The sequence below is a fragment of the Fukomys damarensis genome, unplaced genomic scaffold (genome assembly GCF_012274545.1).
Source record: "Fukomys damarensis isolate Sample0158 unplaced genomic scaffold, DMR_v1.0_HiC HiC_scaffold_22, whole genome shotgun sequence".
Lineage (NCBI taxonomy): Eukaryota > Metazoa > Chordata > Mammalia > Rodentia > Bathyergidae > Fukomys > Fukomys damarensis.
Genome location: NW_022900934.1, coordinates 28094270 through 28106800, shown reverse-complemented (window position 1 = coordinate 28106800; position 12531 = coordinate 28094270). Strand labels below are relative to the sequence as shown.

Below are 12531 nucleotides of genomic sequence, written 5' to 3'. Positions count from 1 at the left end.
TCAGTGTATTCATTCTCTAAGTTATTATTGAAAATTAGAAGACATTCAAATTCTTACAGACAATATAGAGATGAGTCTGTGTGTTTTAAAACTCCACCTGTTATATTTGTGTAAATCCTTCCAAACAGGCGCAGTACAGGTTAATATTAAGGATGAAAAGTTCATGCCCAATGTTACTGATTTCTACCATTTTTACAGCCACTGTTCATCATGATTCTACTGTTAATTTGTGGCCCTGGGTTGTTTACCAAGTTATGAAATGAAGCTCAAGTGCCAATGTCAGGCTAATGCTTTTGTCATCTTTTCCAGATTATGAAAACAGAGTCATTCATCAAACCTCAAAACCCATCTTTCCTTGTCTCCTTTAGATCTAATGGGCTGAGACTTTTAATCCCTATGCTGTCAAGGTCAGTCCCCCTTCTCAGCCTTAGGGAGTTACAAGATGATGGTCCATCTGGGTCCTGCCTCCCCCTAAGAATCAAAGTCTTGCTGGAGTTAATGGGGGTAGGATAGAAGAAAAAAAGGATAGGAAAAAAGGAGATAAGAAAATCATAACTAAAAATTGTATTTGTAGGAAGAGTGAAAATTTGGGGACTCAAAGTTGTCAGAGGTGATGCATATCAGCATTCAACAAATTAAATTTAGGCTCCTTCCCTTCTGTACCTGTCACACTAAAAATATCAGGAGTATGCAATCCTGGTGGTCCATGATTATAATCCCAGCACTTCAGAGAATGAGGAAGGAGGATCACTCCAAATTCAAGGCCAGCCAAAAAACTATGTACTGTAGCCCTGTTTCAAAAGATCAAAGCAAAAGCCAAAACTATCATGAGTACTCAAAGTCCATTAAATTGGCTTAACTGAAAAAGTAAAGAGCAGATCTTGTCTAGCTCATAGAAGTAGAAGCATTGAAAGGTTCGAGAGGAATAGCGAGAACGATGGCGAGAGCAGCATTCCTGAACTGGAGTAGGGCAAAACTCTTCTTGCTGTTATGTTTTCAAGCTGTAGTCTGAATCAACCTAAGTTTTAAACAGAAGGTGAGCCTCTGAGATAGAAAAACAATATGTTTTAAAGAAAAGATGTGCGATCAAGGAGGACAGCCTTGGCAGCAGTGGTCCTTGCACCACCAACAATGGATGCAGTCATAGCAGCACCAGCAGGATCCAAGCCAGATTGACTGGGCTGCATTGGCTTGAGCTTGGATCGCCCAGAGAGAAGCTTCAGGACAGCAAAGCATAGTAGAACAACCTCCAGGAATGATGCCAAATGGACAAAGTATGTCTACAATGGAATCTGGGCCTAACAATCATGGGAATTTTCAAGGAGATTAAAACTTTAACAGAATGTGGCAACCAGGGCCTCCACGACCTCCAGTGCCTCCCCAGAATCAAAGAGAAAGGCCATCGTCATGCAGGGATCAGCAGCAGTCACCTGTTGCCCTTCCTGTGAAGCGGGAGCCTCCTCAAAGTGATATAGTAAAATGCAGGACCCTTCCAGCTGAGATTCGTGAAGGTCTTAAAAAAGTGGAACATAAAAAGGAAAAGAAATTAGAGAACGAACGAATGGAACAACATTTACTATTGTCTGAAAAAGAAAAGGCCACAGACCATGCTAAAAGAGGTGATGTCCCTCATTTACCTCAGAGAAGTAAATTTGATAATGACAAAGAAGATGAAGATCCTGAAAACAGTGAGGCTGCGAGCAGTGGAAAAGTCACCAGAAGTCCATCTCCAGTTCCTCAAGAACAGCAGAGTGAACCAGAGATGACTGAGGAAGAGAAAGTATCAAATGGTGTTGTTGACAAAAATGTTTCTGACCAAAATTCTTCTTGGTATCACAGATGAAGAAATTTATTTCATAGCCAAAGGCACACACAGGGAAGCAATGACAGCTCCTGCAAAACAGCTGGGCAGCCCAGTGCACTGGCTTCCCTCACTGGGCTCGGTGGCCTGGGTGGTTATGGATCAGGAGACAGTGAAGATGTGCAAAGTGACAGAGGCTCTGAGTCATCTGACACTGATGATGAAGAATTACGGTAGCAAATCCAGCAAAAACAGCGAGCTTTTTGGAGAAGAGAAAAAGAACAGCAGCTACTAATGATAAACAGATGGAAAAAGAAAAGCAACAATCAGGGCTACAAAACAGATAAATGAATTTATCCACAAAGAGCAAAATAGTTTATCACTTCTAGAAGCAAGAGAAGCAGATGGTGATGTGGTTAATGAAGAGAAGATATATGAATATCCACAAAGAGCAAAATAGTTTATCACTTCTAGAAGCAAGAGAAGCAGATGGTGATGTGGTTAATGAAGAGAAAAGAACTCCAATTGAAACAACATTCATTTTAGATCCAAAAAAAGACCATAAAGAAAAAGAGAAACAAGGAAGGAGTAGATGATTAAATTCTAGTAGTAGTAACAGTAGCAATAGCAGGATGAGTAGTACTAGCAGTCCTGTCTCTAGTGCTTCTTACAGTTCTAGCTCAGTTAGTAGTCACACTTCTCCTGCATCTTCTTCTCCTAAAAGAAAAAAGAGATGCAGTAGGAGTGGATCTCCAACAATTAAAGCTAGATGTAGCAGAAGAAGAAACTACTCTCACAGAATTGAAATAGAGAGCAGTAGGGCTAGGGTGAAGATTAGAGACAGGAGGGGATCTAAAAGAAATAGCATTGAAAGAGAAAGAGGTTGAAATCAGAGTCCTTCCCGAGAGAGACATAGAAGTAGAAGTCGCTCAAGGAACAGACGAACCAATCGTTCCAGTCACAGTAGGAGTTGAGATAGGCGTAAAATTGAGGATCAACATAGAAACCTTAGGGGAGCAGTCATAAGCATAAAGGTGAGGCTAAAGAACAAGAGAGGAAAAGGAAAGGAGTCAAAGTATAAAGATAGGAAAAACAAAGACAAAGGAAAGGAGCATGCACAGGATAGAAGAGAGAAACACAAAAGGGAAGAAAAAGATTTTAAGTTCAGTAGTCAGGATAATATATTAAAGAGGAAAAGAGAAAGTGAAAGAACATTCTCTAGGAGTGGTTCTATAGCTGCTAAAATCATCAGACATGATTCTAGATAAGAGGAAGTAGCAAAGAAAAGGCTAAGAAACCTAAACATAGTCCATCATGATCCATGGCGAAATCTCAAAGGTCTGGTAAGAAGGCAAGCCTCAAACACAAGTCTGAGTCCCTATCAAGATCATCAAGATCAAAAACCCCTCACCGTCGCAAGCGCTGAGGACTGATGTGGCAAGGATACCATGATTTTTTTTAAAAATTCCATGAGTTTTAAGGGCTTGACTCATTATAGAGGCACATTGTGTCTGTGTAGGTGAAACCAGAATCTTATTTGTTTAATCTGTAAATAGATGTATTTTTTCCAAATGCTGCTCCAAGTTACTTCATAGGATTTGTTTGTATTACATTGTTTTAAAAAATAGTGCCGAATAAGACTATAAACATGCCATTCTCTTTCAGCTGTAATGCTCTTAAACTTATTCTTAAATGTACTGTGATGTCAATAAAGCTCTTTAGTTCATTTTTTTTTTTAAAGAGAAAAAGTAAAGAGCTGGAACCTAATCCTAAAATAAAGAACAGGCTGAGAATCCCAAGAATGTTTACCTATTCAAAAAGAAAACTGTGCTATTCTTTCAATAATTTGTTATTGATTTTATTTTTATTAATTTTCGTACTTTTATAGAAGTAAGAAGACTAAAATATTTTCTTTACTAATATCTATTTATATTACATTGAAATAAAAGAATAAAATTGTTTCTACACTATAGAATGGGATACTACACTTCTGGAGGATGGGCTACCTTTTACCAGGATTTCTTCCCTCTCTGGAGAAGCAAAAATGTTCCCTGTTCCAGGAACTGTTTCCCTGTCTTGAGAGCCCATACTCTATATCTTCAGGTGAGTACATTTTATTTTTTTAAATTAATTTTATCGGTACATTTGATGTATGCAATGTAATGGCATTCACTGTTGGAAATTTGTACCTTTACATAATCAATCTTGGTTCTTATTTTTTCCCCCTTCTCCTGCCCTCCCAATCTACAAAGACTTTGTTTCCATTATTTTTCATTTTCTCTTATTAATTCCATTCCCTTCTTTCCTTCCCCTACCCCTCCCATTTTGCCTTGCCCTTTGTCCCTTTTCTTCCTATTTCACATTACTATACCTTTTATTTTATTACTATACCTTTTATTTACACTTTCAGCTTCTCATACTAGAGAAGCTATTTTTTAGGGATGATTCCCAACAAGGGAATAGCTGGGTCAAATGGAACTTCCAATTTAATTTCTTTGAAGTATCACCATACCACTTCCCACAGTGGTTGCACTAGTCTACACACCCACCAGCAGCGGAGCAGGGTTTCTCTTTCCATCACAGCCCTGCCAACCTTTGTTATTGGTTGATTTCATGATAGCAGCCATTGTTTCTGGAGTGAGGTGGAATCTCAGCGTTGTTTTCACTTGCATTTCTCAAATGACCAGTGATGTTGAAGATTTTTAATATGTTTATTTGCTATTTCTACTTCTTTGTCTGAGAAATGTCTGTTCATTTTAGATGCCAATTTTGAATTAGGTCTTTAAATTTGGGAGGGCTGGTTATTTAAAGTTCTTTATATATTCTAGATAATAGACCTCTGTCTGAGGAACAGCTAGTGAAAATTTTTTCCAATATTGTCTCTTCACACTGTTGGTCATTGCTCTTGCTGTGCGAAATCTTTTTAATAAAAAGACATCCCACTTGTTGATTATTTGTGCTAGCTCATGGGCAACTGAGGTTTTGTTCATAAAATCTTTTCCTACACCAGTGTTTTCAAGTGTTCTACCTAACCTCTCTTCCAGCTGATTTAGCGTTTCTATTTTAACATTTAGTTCTTCAATCCATTTTGATTTTAGTTTAGTGCATGGTGAGAGATATATGTCGAGTTTTAATCTTTGGCAATTTGAAAACCAGTTTTTCCAGTACCATTTATTAAAGAGGCTATCTTTTCTCCAGTGAGAGTGTTGGGCTCCTTTGTAAAATATGAGGTGGCTGAGTGTGTCTGGAGTTGTTTCTGCATCTTCTCATTAGTTCCACTGGTCCCCAGGTCTGTTTTGCACCATGCTGTTTTTCTTACAGTAGCTTTGTAGTAGTTGAGATTGTGATACCCTCTGACTTCTCTTTATTGCCTAAAATTTGCTTTTGCTATGCTAGGTATCTTCTTATTCCAAATGAATTTTTGGATTGTTTTCTGAAGGCCCGTGAAGTATGATTCTGGGATTTCGATTGGGATTGCATTAAATCTATACATAAGTGTTGGAAGTATGGCCATTTTCACTAAGTTGATTCTTCCTCCCCAGGAGCAAGCGATATCTTTCCATTTTCTGATATCCTCATAAATTTCTTTTTCAGAGTGCTGTAGTTTTCCAGAGTAGAGGTCTTTGATTTCTTTCGTTAGGTTGATTCTTGGTTATTTCAATTTTTTGGATGCTATTGTGTAAGGAATTGATTGTCCCAGTTCTGTCTCAGTGAATCTACAGAAAACCTATTGATTTTTGTGCATTAACCTTGTATCCAGCTACTTTACTGAATTTGGTTATTAAGTCTAGAAGACTGTTGGTGAAGTTCTTGGAATCTTCTATATAGAGTATCATGTCATCTGAAAATAATAACAGTTTGACTTCTTTCTTTCTTATCTTTATTCCTTTTATTTCTTTCTCTTGTCTAATTGCTGTGGCTAATGTTTCCAAAACTGTACTGAACAGGAGTGGTAATAGTGGACATCCTTGTCTTGTTTCTGATTTGTGGGTGAAGGATTTCAGTTTTTGACCATTTAATATGATATTAGCTGTTGGTTTTTCATAGATGGCTTTTATCAGATTGAGGTAGAGACCAGAAGAATTTTACAAACACATGGAAACTGAACAACACACTCCTGAATAACCAATGGTCACAGAGGATATTAAAGAAGAAATTAGATAGTTCGTACAATTAAATGACAATGACAATACAACATATGAGAATCTATGGGACAAAGTGAAAGCATTCTTAGGAGGGAAATTCATAGCACTGAATAGGCATATTAGAGAAACAGAGTGAGTGCAATTAAACAACCTGATGCTGAACTTCAAGCTTCTAGAAAAAAAAGAGCAGGACAAACCCAAAGTTCATACAAGGCAGGAAACTATAATGATCAGAGCAAAAATTAATGCAATGGAGACTAAAAGAACGATGCAAAAAATCAACAAAGCCAAGAGTTTGTTCTTCAAAAGAATAAATAAAATTGACAAACCCTTTGCCAACCTTAACCAAAAAAAAAAAAAAAAAAAAAAAAAAAAAAAAAAAAAAAAAAAAAAAAGAAAGAAAGAAAAGGCCCAAATCTATGCAATTAGGAATGAAAAGGGTGAAATTACAATGGGCCCAACAGAAATCCAGAGGTTCATCAATACCTACTTTATTTCACTTTTGCCCTTAGAAGAAGTGTTCTCAAAGTCAAGGACTCTACATAAGAATTTCTGTGTCCACAGAGTCTGGTGCACAGTAGGTGTTTGGGAAAGGCTTGAATTAGAACATGTAATATTTCATCCATCCATTTAATCAGCTTTTATTGGGTATTTACTATCTGCCAGGTATGCTATAGATAGCAAGGATGTAGAACAATGAACTTAGACACAGTCCTGTGCTCCAGAGTTCATGATTGCATGGGGAGTGCTACAGCATGAAAGTGTGATCAAATTGATGCACAGGCTCCTGTCCCTAGGGTGATGAGCAACTTTGGGTTATGACTGGATCATGATGGTGAGCCACACTGAGTACAAAAATGCCCTTGGGAAAGAGCCCTGGGAGTCCCTGCCCCCTTCCACCAGTTGAGGTTACAAGCAAAAGGCTCTCTCTGTGACAGAGAATGGGTCCTCACCACGCACTAAGTCTACACACACCTTGCCCTTGGGCTCCCTCCTAGCCCCACAGCTGTGAGGCATAAATTGCTACTGTTCATCAGACTCTGGCTTAGGGTCAATTGATACATTGATACAGCAGCTTGAACACACTAAGACAGGGAGATGGTCAACAAACAGGAACCGAAGCAGAAGACCCTGTTGGACAGTCAGAGTGAGGTGGGGAAGTGAGGAATGGTGCATTTTTACAGGGTTCCCAGGGAGACCTCTGGGAGGGCAGGTGTAGAAGCCAAGGCTGGAAGGGCCACCAGGGCACAGTGAACAGGTAGAGGAAATGACCAATGCAAAGACACCAAGTATGGGTTTAAATGACCCGAATGTGGGACACATCCAGATGAATAAATGAACTCACGCACTTTGTACTGGGGCATTTTAGTGATTCACAGAACTTCATTCTAACCACAGCCTTAACCCTAATCCTAAGGAAAGACAGAATAGTGTATATTCCTCTGTGGGTTTTGCTTGAAGCCCCCCCAAAAAAAATCCACTTATGTGTCTATATGCAGGGGGAAATGATGGGGGGAGGCTCCAAAATGTTAGCTGTGCTTTTTTTATCCTCTGATTGGCAGATGCACAAGCAATGTTATCTTCCTCTCCTTGCCATTATGTACTTTCTGACTTTTCTGTGAAGGACATGCTGTGCCCATTTAATAAAAATGAACAAAACACAGAGAGGTCTGTTTGTTCTCTGGATCACAGGCTCCTCTGGGCCATTATGGGGTTTTGAGTTGCAATGGATCTACCCTTCAGCCCAGCAGGCTCATTCTTCATGTCCACCATGAGTGGCATAGGCAGGCTGTAGGCCACAGAGCTCCTCATGCCTGAGAGAGGATGGGTGTGACCAGTGGTCCAGGCTGGGCACAGCAGAGTGTGCCCATTTTTCACCTTGGTACCCTTGTCCTCTGTGGAAGCACAGCCAGGACAATCCCATTGTTCAGAGGGGAAACTGAGGCCAGGGAGATAAGACCAGGGAGAGATAGTGTTGCTAATAACACAGGCAGCTGCATGTGAGGCCTGGCTACTGTGGACTGGGCACTGATACACTGCTGACTGGGAACAAATCCCAGCTGATTTACTGGCAGCCCCTATGGAAATAATCCCCTGCCTGATACACCTTCAGCTGCCATAGGACTTGAAGGGAATTTTGGTCATAGAGATGCTGGGTGTTTCCAATAACAGTAAGAATGACAATAACAGCTCCCACCTAGGGAGCTCTATGTGGCTCTTTCTCAAACTCCCTCCTGCGGTCAGTTCTATTTTCCAAAATAGCCAGAACCTTATCTCCAGCTTCCCACCCTCCTCTGGCACTTCTGCGTGCCCCATGAAAGGCACAGCCTCTCCCCTCTCCCCTCGAGTGTGGTGTGACTTCTTGGCTATCTCTAGGAGCAGAGTACAGAGCACTTGACCTTGGGAGTCTTGTGGTGTCCTCTGTCTGACCCTCTCCCTGGAGATGTTCACCTATGAGAGATGCCCATCATGCTGCAAGGTAAGCCTCCCCATTGTGAGGAGATGTCCTAGCCAACAAGGACAAGCCAAGGCCTCAGGTCCATGGTGAGGAGGTTTCCAGTGACACGCAGCACAGCCTTCCAGGGGCTGATTTGGACCCCTGGCTGGCCAGAATTATGTTCTTGCCACTCAACCTGGCCAAGCTGCAGATTTCTAAGTAACAAGTGTTGCCACTGTTTGAGCCACTAAGTGCTGGAACACTGTGACAGCACTGGTAACCAGAAGGCCCCGGCATAGCCTCTACCAGTATGAAGTTGTTCTCCCTACTTTACAGATGAAGAAATTGAGTCTGCTCTGCTAAAGTGGTATCAAGATGCAAATCCGAGAATGCATGGCTTCTAGGCTCTTGGCCTGGGTCACAGGGGACCTCCAGAGCCCAGCCTCAGTGTCTTCTCCTCCATCACCTGTGACACAGCTCTGGGTTCAGGGTGGAAAGTTGAGGCAGGAGACAATGACAAAAATTGAAGTCTTGCATGGAATGAAGCACAGGGACACTTACAAATGGCCCCTTGGGGCTGTCATCACCTGTACAGCTTCCTACAGGGCATCATCTGTACCCATCAGTGCCTCTGAAGGTGTCCAGCTGCTGTTACCAGGAGTAAGAAGAACTGCACCTCCAGTGATCACCCTGTGCTAGGACTGGAGGACCCTCAAAGGGATGAGTGAGGAGGAATTGGAGTAAGGAACTGACAGCTGGCAAGGAGGGCTCACACAGGGCACAGCCTTCTTCTACATCCAGGTACTTGTCAAATCGTCAAGTGGCCCTCCAGGAATGGACCACTTTCCCATCTTTCTTCCCGGGGCTAGAAGGTCAATTCTTCCAGAAAAGTAGATGCCAGTGGCCATGCGCTCTGGGCAGGTTCCCTGGGAGATCACTGTGAGTTAAGGTCACACTGGCCCAACTGTGGGAAGTGCGTTCACTTGGCAGGTGGCCAGGGTGGGAGGCAATGGGAAGCAGTAGGTGCCTTGTGCCCAGCTACCTCAGTCCCCCCAGTCACCTCCCCAAGGTCCTCATGAGCATCCCTCTAGCCTACACGCAATCCCTTTGGGTCCCCTGAGGCTGACTCTACTCCACAGCTGCTGGCCTGGACACATGACCCAGCCTGAGTAACCAGAGCTTCTCCTCCCTGCAGTTGCTTCAGGAACGGCCATGTGACCTCAGCTATCAGGAAAGAGTCAGTAAGTAAAAGGTGCACAGAAGGAAGCATGGAAAAGGTCACCCGGAAGAACAGATCTGATGAGATGCCAGGCTAGGGGCAAGGAGCAGGAGTGGGGAGGCTCATGTGCTGCCTAATCATAACAGCTCAGATCCCAAGATGGCAGCCAGGCATGGTGGTACACACCTATAACCCTAGAACTAGGGAGGCAGAGGCAGGAAGATCCCTGAGAGTTGGAGGCCAGCCTGGGCTCCATAGTACGTTCAAGGCCAGCCTGGAATACATATTGAGACCTTGTCTCAAAAACACCACAATACAATGAATGAGTGAATAGACACTTCATGATAGAAGAAGTACAAATAGCCAATAAATACGTCAAGAAATTCTTAACCTCAGTGGACATTTGAGAAGAACACAGAAATTTCATCTTAAGTCAGAAAGAATGTCCATAATCAAGAAATCAAATAACAAATGCTAGCAAGGCCATAGAGGAAAAAGAAACTTGTACATTGTTGGTGGGACTATAAACTAGTATAACCTCTATGGAAATCAGTATGGAGAGTTCTGAGAAACTAAAATTAGAAATTCCATTTGACTCAGCTATATCCCTTCTTCAAATAGTTGAGGAAGTCATATTATAGTGATACATTTTATAGCAGCACAATTCCTAATAGCATGGAAGTGGGTTACACTTTCATCAACAGATGAATAGATAAAGAAAATGTGGTATTTATACACAGGGGAGTACTACGTTGCCATAAAGATAAACGTGGTGGGTATGATGGTGCACTCCTGTAATCTCAGCACTCAGGAGGCTGAGGCAGGAGGATCAACATGAGTTTGAGATTAGACTAGGCTGCATAATGAGTTCAAGGCCAACCTGAACTACATAGTGAGACTCTGTCTGGAAAGAAAGAGAGAGAGAGAGAAAGAGAGAGAGAGAGAGAGAGGGACTTGAGTCATTTGTAAGAAAGTAGATGCATCTGGAGATCATAATGTTAAGTGAAATAAACCCCAACACACAAACTTAAATAGCACATGGTTTCTCTTATATGAGAAACTCACAGTATAAATAAAGAGCAAAATAAAAGATAGATAATAGGAAGTTAGAGACAGATCTTTCTCATAGAGGAAGGAAATCAAGAGATGGAGAAAAGGGAGAGGGAGGCAAAGGAAAGGGGATGAGAAAAGGGAATTAAAGTGTGTTATGCACAACATCAACTGCACACAAGGAAAGCAAACATGATGTACAGTAAACATGCAGTAATAAAATTTTTAGAAAAAGAAAATGACAAAAGGTGAAAACAAACAAACAAACCAATAAATAAATAAGATGGTGATGGAGCATAAGTCAGGCCCTGTGGAGCACTTGGAATATCTTCCAAAGCTTGGTCTTGAAAAGCAGTGAGGCTTCCACCTAGTACCCTGGGCACTTGCACCTTTGTGGCCCTGAGTGGTCCTGCAAGAAGCCTGGCTTCCTGAAGACACCATGCTGGAGACACTGACTGAAGACACCAGGGATACCCAGGTGTGACGGTGGAGGGAAGAAGCCTTTGTGATGACCCCAGCTTGGCTTCTACCTGACACCAGCATCATAAGCAATCCAGGCAGACCTGCCCAGCTGGGCTGCTCCAAACTCCTGGCCCCCAGAAACCCTGAGTATTTTGTTTGAAGCCACTAAGTGATAGGGAAACCTGCTGGCAGCCATAGTAACTGGAGCAAAGTGGGATGTAGGGCCAGGGTATGTGAACAGCAGTGCTCTGGACAGAAAGCAGCATATGCAAAGGCCCAGAGATCAGGGCAGTGCTAAGATGAAGGTGCAATAACAATTTGGGGGATTTCCAGTCCATTGAACCCACTGAGCACAGAACTCTTCTGTGGTGCCTCCCACAGAATAAGAATCCATGGCCACTTCTGTGCAGTGAGCAATTTGTGTAGTTCTGTGCCTTACACTTTGATTTGACAAAGCCTATGCTGGGAAGGAAGTCACATTTCATTTATTCATTCATTCATTCACCATTTAGCAAGTTTGAAAGCATCTTCTATGCTAGGAGCTTCCCACTGTCATCTGGGTACCACACCCCGACACCCACACGCACTCCAAGCTGTGAACTCTATCTCCAGTGCACTGACGCACAGACGCAGAGACGAGACTGAGGGGCCCAGGCTCTCATTCACTGCCAGGTCAGGAAGTGGGATGCAGCGAGGCACCCAGAGTGGCTGAGCCTCCCTCTGTCCCAGTTCTTGGTCAACTGTTCCCAGGCTGTATGACCTTAGGCAAGTTGCTCAACTGCTCTGGGCAAGTTTCAGTTTTTTGCTTGGTTAAAGGAGACTAAATTGCAGGCCAGGGGCCTCAGTTCACAAAGCATGAAGGTCAGTGCTTCCTCCTCACCTCTCAGGGTCCCATCTGCACTGGGAGAGCTGAGCAAGGCTGGGAGCTCTGTGTGACCTGGCGAACATAGCAATTGGGGCAATGAGCCTCTGCTTTTTCTGCCGGAGTCCTGCACCTGGCACAGTGTTCTCTGCTCCTGACGAACACCTGCCTCCCCAGTGCCCCCCCAGTAGTGGGGCCCATTCAAAACTTCAGCAGGATTTAGGAAAACAAAAGGAACAAGACAATACCGAGGGGTGGTAGGTCCCTGCCTGGCAAACCAGCAGGGAGGGAGGCACGGCCACCAGAGAACAGAGCCCAAGGCCACCCTCCAACCCCTGGACAGCTTCCTGTGCAGACACCAAGATCCCAGGGAGAAAGCTATGCCCTCACAGGGTTTGCATTCTGTGAGCTGAGGGCGTCACAATCACAGAACACTCTGTGTTCACCTGGTGCGACACTGCCCTGCCTCAGTTAACTCTCCTGTCCTACAAGGTGGATGAGATGATTTTCCTCACTGAAGAAGAAGCCAAGAAAAAAAAAAAAAAAAAAAAAAAA

At 42.8% G+C, this 12531-nt stretch overlaps 1 pseudogene; it reads left to right on the top strand.

The window, feature by feature from the left end:
- Positions 1–1078: 1078 nt before the first annotated feature.
- On the top strand, positions 1079–3227 carry LOC104854433 (annotated as a pseudogene).
- The last annotated feature ends 9304 nt before the right edge of the window (positions 3228–12531 follow it).